General features: G+C 32.8%; 1 long non-coding RNA gene across 1 annotated transcript; it reads left to right on the top strand.

The window, feature by feature from the left end:
• The first annotated feature begins 1,996 nt into the window (after nt 1-1,996).
• On the top strand, nt 1,997-4,077 carry LOC143548197 (uncharacterized). Its single transcript, XR_013137905.1, has 3 exons — nt 1,997-2,195; nt 2,374-2,401; nt 3,860-4,077. It is a non-coding gene; the product is annotated as an uncharacterized LOC143548197 (long non-coding RNA).
• The last annotated feature ends 5,123 nt before the right edge of the window (nt 4,078-9,200 follow it).

The following is a 9,200-nucleotide window of genomic DNA, read 5'->3' as shown; positions in this document are numbered from 1 at the left end:
CGCTCCTGAGAGGAACGCGATCATACAAGAAGAAGTTGAAAAACTTCTTGTGGCCGGTATGATCAGAGAGGTGAAGTCTCCTCGATGGTTGGCTAATGTGGTGGTTGTTTCAAAAATGAATGGAAAGTGGAGGGTGTGTGTCGATTTCACCGATTTAAACAAGGCATGCCCCAAGGATCCTTTCCCATTACCACATATAGACTCCATGGTGGATGCAATAGCAGGACATGAGATGCTTACCTTTGTGGATGCTTCCTCTGGATTTCAAAAATTCAGATGGAACCATCAGATCAGGTAGACACAACATTCATGAGTCCTACTGAAACATGATGCAATGTCGAATTAGTCCCCCAGCTCCAGGCTCCATGTTGGTGTAGGGAGGGGTTTCTATCACATCCCAACCTAATTGCGGAACATGCCGGGGCGCGACAGAATTTGTATCATAGCTCAAAGACACTAAAATAAAAATAAGTGACAATATCTAAATTTAATTATTCATAAAAATCGTACCCAAATAACTCAAATTAAAAATAAATTTAATACAACATCTAAAATTTATAACTTTTAGCCTACAGTCCAATCTAAGTTCTTCACTTCAAACCAGCTGAAATAACAACCTGCAATATGCGTAAAAATAATTTGTCAACAACACTTGTTGAGCGAGTAATTCACAGTTTGGTGTAATAGTAATAGCAATAATGAGAATAATAAACAATTCCTTGCGATAATGTGTATTACATCAATTAATGTAAACAAGTATAAGTGTCTTTTCAATCATGCCACTAGATTACGGGCATGTCTACTCGGACGGCGTATAATCATACTATGAGGATGAGGATGAGATACCAACCAATCATAAAAGCAGTAAACACATAACTCATATAGCAATCAACAATTAATCGAGCAATATCACAACCACGGAAATAAGGAATTGTGTTTAAATGAGATAATATAGTAATAGTAAATAGCTTAATACGCATAGTGCCCCCAAAACAAAAATAGGAAAAAGGGGATGTGATTACTCACCTGGTATTGGGGTGGTATTCGAATCAGGCTAAGTCAAAGAATTAAGAGAGGCGGAGAAACACAACGGTTTATCCTAAACATGTACATGCATACAAACAATTAATATTATATCTAAACAAACAGAAAGCTAAAAAAAACTTGGGATTTAGGATTAGTGGGTCGAAGTTGAGGAATTTGATAAGGATCTAAATAAACAAAAATGGTTTAAAAAAATATCTTGTGTGCAACGAAATGCCTAAATATACATTTAAAACATTTTATAATTAAAACAACTTATAATAGTATACGACCATGGTTCGGTGGTAAACAAAATATTAATAAATCTTTATTTTTTTAAAACAAATTTAGATGACACAATGATAAGACAAAAGCAAAAGAAGAAGAAAGAAAAGAAACGAATATAAATATATATATATATATAGCGCGAGAAGTGAATCTTATCGAATTATTTGGGCCTACTCGTTATCAATGGGATCAGGGATACTTCCAACAAGAAATATATAGAAGAGTCAGTGCTGGATTAGCCGAAAATCAAAGTTTATCAGAAGCTTGGGCTAAAATTCCTGAAAAATTAGCCTTTTATGATTACATAGGAAATAATCCGGCAAAAGGGGGATTATTTAGGGCGGGTTCAATGAATAACGGGGATGGAATAGCGGTTGGATGGTTAGGACATCCTATCTTTAGAGATAAAGAAGGCCGTGAACTTTTTGTACGTCGTATGCCTACCTTTTTTGAAACATTTCCGGTCGTTTTGGTAGACGGAGACGGGATTGTTAGGGCCGATGTTCCGTTTCGAAGGGCAGAATCTAAGTATAGTGTCGAACAAGTTGGTGTAAATGGTCTAAAACACAAGATGGTATTATTGTAAATACTTTGAATATTTGACCAGGTGTTTTGGGCTTAAAAGGGTAAAGTTGTCAAAATGGTGTAGAGATGGAATAGGTAACGTATGTGAACCCTTGTTTCACTCCCAAATCTCTTGACATAATTGTGCACGAAATTTGACGCTCCATATGAGATTGATACAAAAAATCGATGAAATTAAACCAAGTGATTCTGATTGCTTGTGTGTAAGAAGAAATCGTCAGTCTATTCCTGTAATCGGCATGTTCTGAAGCATAATTGGTATTTTTTCTACAATAACCGATCCTACACAAGAAATTAAGGTATGAGGATAATTTCTGGTGTTTGTTTCAATCAAGGTAACATATAAAAGGATGCATACATTCAGATTTTCTTTAGATGTTGTTCATCGGAGTGCCCTTTATTAATCATTTTCTGAAGCATGACTAGGGTTTTAATAATCACTTTTTGAAGTGTAATTGGGGTTTTCTTATGCTACAGTAACTGGACCCCTACACAAGGAATCAAGGTATGTAGAATAATTTGTTGTTTTTGTTTCAATCAAAGTAACATATAAAAGAATGCATACACTCTGATATTTTTTATGTTTTTCATCATAGTGCCCTGCACCTAATTATTTTGTCATTTTTTTGTTCAATTGAGATAAAATTTTATTAAAATATAGTGTGAAAATATTCCCGACATTAGGTAAATCTATTTTTTTACAAGGATTGAACTTATGTAATTGTGTTATGTAGTTAGTAATATGTGTTGCGGATGCTTAAATCTTGAAGAACATGCATGTGGTGTAAGGTCACCATGCTACACTATTCGTTGGAGGTCATGTTTATGTTTGTTTTCATGTTTAGTTTTGTTTTCATAGTTTATACATCTTGTTGTATGGTATAGTTAGTATTAACTAATGGTTAGACCGTTAGACCAAGTGTATAAATCTTGTTAGATTGTGTGTTATTAATAAGTGAGTATTAGGCGTTGGTGTAATTGTTTTAACTTTGTATTTGATGCATAATGTAGGCTTGTTACGTGTGACTGTTTGTTAAAATGAAGTGATATTAAGTAATTTGATTTTCATGTAGATGTGATTTGATTTTATATAACGCACCTACATGTTGATGTACGTACCTACACATGTACCTGCATATGTGGGTACCTGCATCATGTATGACGAGAATAAATTGATGTAGTAATGTAGTAAGTGTATGACGAAAATATATTGATGTAGGAACGCGTGTAGGTACATACATCATGTATGAAGAGAACATATTGATGTAGCTACACATGTACCTACATGTTGATGTAGGTGCACACGTATCTACATCATGTATGAAGAGAATATAATAAGTGTTTTGATTTTCATGTAGATGTGAATGCCACATCCTTTGCCTTGTAGTATATATTGATATAGGTACCTACACGCGTACCAAAGACACAAGGTTGGTAAATTTAATTGACTGTTTGTTTTTTCAATCAAAGACTTATATAACGACATGCATCTTCCTATCTGACATATATTCATATATTTATTTTTTATCATGAATGTAATATTTAGTTCCAACGGTGAACTAACATAAATTCCTACGCATCTTCGATGATTGCAAAACATTTTCATATTGACAAACTATACTTAATATACAAAGGTTAATATTTAGCAGTTGCAAAATCATTTTATGCATAAAATTAATAACTTAAGAGCATACACTGAATTTCTTTTATCATTTGCAATAGCATAAACAACATTAGATAGGTTTGATACCTAATGAGTTATATTTTCAATTTTGATTGATGTATGGTAAAATACATGCTACATTATACATATAGTTTCAGTTGAATAAACAGTAGTGTTGTTGGGCAATATAATTGTCTTTCCAAAACATTGGCATTATAAGTTTACTGATCATGCACGTAATTAGTATATAGTACAATTCATATATTTATATTTTAAAGTTTTGTTTGGTTGTAATTATAGATTTTTTGTTATATGTTTACCAATGGAAACGTGAAGAATGCAGACTAGTCTCGATCCCGTCAGAAAGAACTCCTAAGGTAATTAGTTTAAGTTTGATTTGTAGGATTATATGTAGAATTCGTTGAGAAAGTGAGTTTTTTGTTTGTTGGTTGTGTAGGAGATTATATGTAGGATTTGTGGAGGAAATGAATTTTTTGTTTGTTGGGTGTACTGGAGTTTATGTGATTATGTGTAGGATTTGTGGAGGAAATGATTTTTTGTGTGTGTTGGGTGTGTTGGAGATTATGTAATAATGTGTATGTTATAACAAGAAGTTATCTATAATTCAAGGTTAGTGTGGGTATGCTGATCCGGGTACCATCTTAGTCACTGCACCAAAAAGAATACAAAATAAAGGATCCGGTACTTGTAGTTACATGATCAAGCCGGGGAAAAAAGTTGCAAAATAGAATCAAGAAACCAAAAAGATTGTCACACATGTGGTTTAAGTATGTTAACGATCTTAGTTCTCGCACCTGCAAGAAAAATAAGAGAAGAAGATAACGAAGAAAAATAATCAACTACCGAGTAATTAAATTGTTCTTATTTAAAATATGTTATAATGTTTAGGCCACATATTTAAGTGTTTATTTTATTTAATATATGTTACAATATTTGGTGTATTATAATTTTTATCCTGGCATATCATTTTGTGCAATTTAAAATATGTTTCATTATGTTTGGTTCCTTATTTTTGGTGTTTACCATTATCTTAATTGAAATAAACATTCACCAATCGTATTCATACATACCTATACAGATCTTGGTAGCCTCTGTAGGCTTTGGTAGATTACATGTTGGATGCAATGTGCATTTTAGAATGCAACTTACTGGTGCATTTTGTACGTAAAACAAATAACCCACTAACATTATAAAAAATACATAGATCTCTTTACTAACATAACTCAAGTTTACATGTTGTGTAATTCCAAACAACAAAAATATGTACACAGTAGTTAAAAAATGGTATTCTCAATAACAACAATTGAATTTTTTTTATTTAAACACGCCAAATAATAGAGATCAACCAACTGAATCGGGGAAAAATACCGAACGGTTCTGATGTCATCTTAGTCTCATCGTTATTTAGGGTCCACTTAATTTAGTTTTTCACCATAGCGAAGCTTCTTTGGGCTGTGAAACCTCTGCCCCAAATGTCGTTCATTCTGTTTACAAAAAAAAACAACTTATTGAACATTAGATCATTATCAATGAACTTCATACACCACTCAAAATCAAAACGCGATAAACATAAACATTACAGCCCACCCATGTTTTCATAAAAATACCAACAATATATCCTACACATCCAAACATACCTACAACACTTCTTTTACAATTAATATTTGAACATAATATCTATTATACACACCCAACACGCAATAAGCATTTCCTACACAACTAACATAATATCCTACACATATCATACCTTTCTCAACACAAAATCGCTTTCTGCACAAATTTCAACATACGAGCATACTATCATAACCATCCAACCCACAAAACAACACTTCCTACACAACCAAACACAGTCACATAATCTCCTAAACACCCAACACACGGAAAATCATTTCCTCAACAAACAACATACCAACATAATATCCTACACATAATCTCTTACACAATAAACATCACATACGCACAGATGCTATACATCATACACATAACTAAAATGCATACACAACTACTATATTAATACCTACACTTGTTTTTAATCTGTATACGCAAACTGCAACGCATCAACCACATTAAACAAATTAACATTACATCTGCACATAAATAATATAATAAAAATTAAACCACCCAATCTGTTATGTGTTATACAACATAAACATAGCTCAAAAACATAATCAAAACTAATACACAACTGTTATATTAATACCTACATTTGATCCGGCTACGAAAGCTGAAAACATCAACTAGAATAAGCAAAATAAGGAACAAGGTATCATCTAAAATATGGCATACAGAATAGGCAAAATCGAAATCGATTTAGGGTATGCCGATTCGATGTATCATCCTGCTATGATAATTAGGGCACACAGAATTAGGCAAAATCGAAATCGATATAGGGCTGAATAAAATTACGCTAAAATGAATATTGCTGAATATTAGTATTGAATTGATATTTTTCTTCAAAACTAATCTTCTACTGAATATCAAAATAATGATAGTGGTGCGTGAAATCTGGGATCTTGAACAAGGACTATGTTTGTGTTGTTGAATGGTTAATGTCGTAAAACAAATAATAGTTACTTAAAAAGTAAAAAAATATTGAAACCTCCTACAATTAAAACTTACCAAATATAAGATTATGATCGATTACCAATATACCCTTATATATAATTTAAAGAAAAAATAAAAAGAAAAGATATGATTGGTTGTAACTACTTCTCGCACTATGAATACTTCTGAAATGAACCTAATCATATGTGTGTGTGTATATATATATATATATATAATTCGAATGGTTTTAATTAGAATAGCTTAACGACAATATACTTATTTATTGCTTAAACGAGTGGGCATAACTGGTCTGTCTATCGTTTATGTAACTAACAACTTTAAAATACTTTTAGAGTAAAACTGATTTTTTTATAAATTATTTAGTATTATAGAAATGATTTATAATGTGTTGTTTTAAAATTATAGAAAACAAAAATAATATATAACATAAAAAACAGGTTCATTGAGGATCAAACCCAGGTCTAGACAACGACAACCCACCCACTAAGCCAACTGCACTACCATGAATGTTCATTATAATTTGAAACAATATATATATATATATATATATATATATATATATATTATATAAAGCTTATCTGAAATCCCCAAATCCATGAACCCTAGGATGTTCTAACCCTTAAATTGAATGTGTTTAAGCCTCTGTTAATGTTAATTGATAAAGGGCTTTTGATCACAACAATAAAACGAATCTAAAACACCTAAATAAATACCCGAATGTAGAGGAATTGAAGGAGTTAGGCTTGAAAGGAGGTCGAGTTTGTCTTCGAGTTTGATTGCGATTCCAGAGATTTGCTTTGAGAGGCATTGAATGTGAAAATGCTTTCGAACCCAGAGACGATTTGTAGAGGTTCCACATATAGTCAGGTTTGTTAGTTAGATAATTAAGTCATTAATTGAGGATTCCGGATTGTAAGCATACCATCGATGACGATTAACGCGTAGAATTATGTCGTAGATTGCCAATACCATCTTAGGAAGGATGAATTGCAATTAATCAAGTGATTTAAGGATCGATCAATCAATCAAGAGGGAGGGTGCTAGCTGTTTACATCGATTCTCCAGGATGAGGATGGTAGGAAAGTAATATGAGTTTTGCAAAAATGACAAGAATAGTCCCCCCTAAAGTTCAAATTGATTTAAAAATGGACTACAAATTAAAACAAACTACTAATAACTAATGTTCTTTTGTAAATGTTAATAGGCGTTAATGAAACTAGACGATTAATACAAATGACATAAATGCGGGCGACGGTTCCTGAAATAAATAATCAAGTAAAATAATAAATTATTAATTTTATTAAATAATGCATGTCCGAATAATAGAGTAAAAATAAATAAATAAATGGGTCCGGTTTTCGGGTCCGAAAATTGATGAATGTTACAGTTTCCTTATGAATGGAAGAGACCTTTCATATATGTCATCCCCTGGACGGGGATTTCTCCTTTTCATAAAAAACTCTTGTACTAGGGATGTTGTTGATGTAGTGAGAATAGAAGCGCCTTCACGCATTCCATCCTTTGGAGGGGAATTCTTCCTCTTCAGATAAAATTCTTGTAATGCAAAATGTGGTTGTATGAGACTCTCTTTCCCTATGGGAGGAACTTTTCAATTACTTACTTCATTGGAAGGGGATTATTCTTCTTGAGAAAGAAAATCTGAAGGAGTTTGTTTTCCTTTGCATATAACTTTTGCCCAAATGATTTTTTTCTTCATGGAGGGAATTTGCAAACACCTTTTCCCTTGGAAAGGGAATCTTGTTCTTTGAAAAAGATTCTTGTAATATGGTATGAGGCCTCAGTATGGATTGTATGGGAGAAATGTGTGTGACGCGGGGACTGTTTTGGAAGGAGCATCATTATGAGGAGATGGTCCTTCAAGGGACCTCGTTCTGGTGGAATTATTTTTTAAAGGGATTGGTTATTAAGAAATTGTTCAGTAGGGGGCTTCTGACGGTCACGTAAGGGACCTCGTTATGGAGGAATTATTTTGTAAGGGGCTTTGTTCTTTGAAGATTTTTTAGTAAAGGTCTTCATTATGAGGAGATGGTCCCGTAAGGAACTTTGTTCTGAAGCAGTTGTTTGGTAGGGGGCTTCATTCTGAAAAAAATTGTTTGGGAAGGGGGTTTATTGTGAAGGGTCTCGTTTTTAAAGGATTTGACTGGAAGGGACTCCCTGGGAGGGGCCTCATCCTAAAAGTTTTTGGATAATACAATAAGGCCAAGTAGCTGGGTGCGTAATAGTTGATGCAAAAGATAAAAGAATATTATGGATGAGTGCGTTTGTCACAACACCTTTTTGAAAGACATAACTTCTCATCCCTCTACTTTCTTGTAAAACGTGAAACTTGTTTGAAAAGTCGTACACACTTTTGAACAAATTTCTTTATGTCATAACATATGTATACAACATTAATTGTTGAAAATTTGGAATAGAAAAATGCTTTCTCCCTTTCCCCTTTACTTTTAAACTTTCTGTAGGATAAACAACATGTGCTTCCTGCTAGTTAATCGACTGCACACAATTGTAAGCTATAGTATTTTATACTTACAAACTTATACATGACTATAGCCATTTCCCATCCATTTTGTTTTTACTTAAATAACAAATTGATTATAATAATCCAGATAGCTATTGACCCATCCATTTTGGTAAATAAGTCTTAGAATTTTGGGTCTAAACACTCGAGCATATATGTATTGTAACATCCCAAATTTTAAATAATAATATTTAATAAAATATTAATTGTTGTGACGGAAGAGTTTACTTGAGTTAGTAAATAAATAAAATAATAAAGAGGGAAAGATAGGTAGGCTAAAGAGATGGGATTAATTACGGACTAAAAAAGAAAAGTGGGTTTTAAGTCCATGGGCTTAAGGGAGTATAAATACCCCTTAAACCCTAATCCTTTCCATTTCTATCCATTCTACACCATAGCCTCCACCTTAAAACACACACTTAAGCCATAACACCCTCTAAACCTTTCAGCCAAGGTCTAAAAATCCAAAACCGAGCATAGTAATATTAGTTCTTCGATCATACGAGCAAGCTAACA

Source organism: Bidens hawaiensis, unplaced genomic scaffold (assembly GCF_021521415.1).
Source record: "Bidens hawaiensis isolate Kalapana, Puna unplaced genomic scaffold, B.hawaiensis_p1.1 tig00014938_1, whole genome shotgun sequence".
Taxonomy (NCBI): Eukaryota; Viridiplantae; Streptophyta; class Magnoliopsida; order Asterales; family Asteraceae; genus Bidens; species Bidens hawaiensis.
Note: the sequence above shows the minus strand (reverse complement) of the source record. Positions and strands in the feature narration are given on the sequence as shown.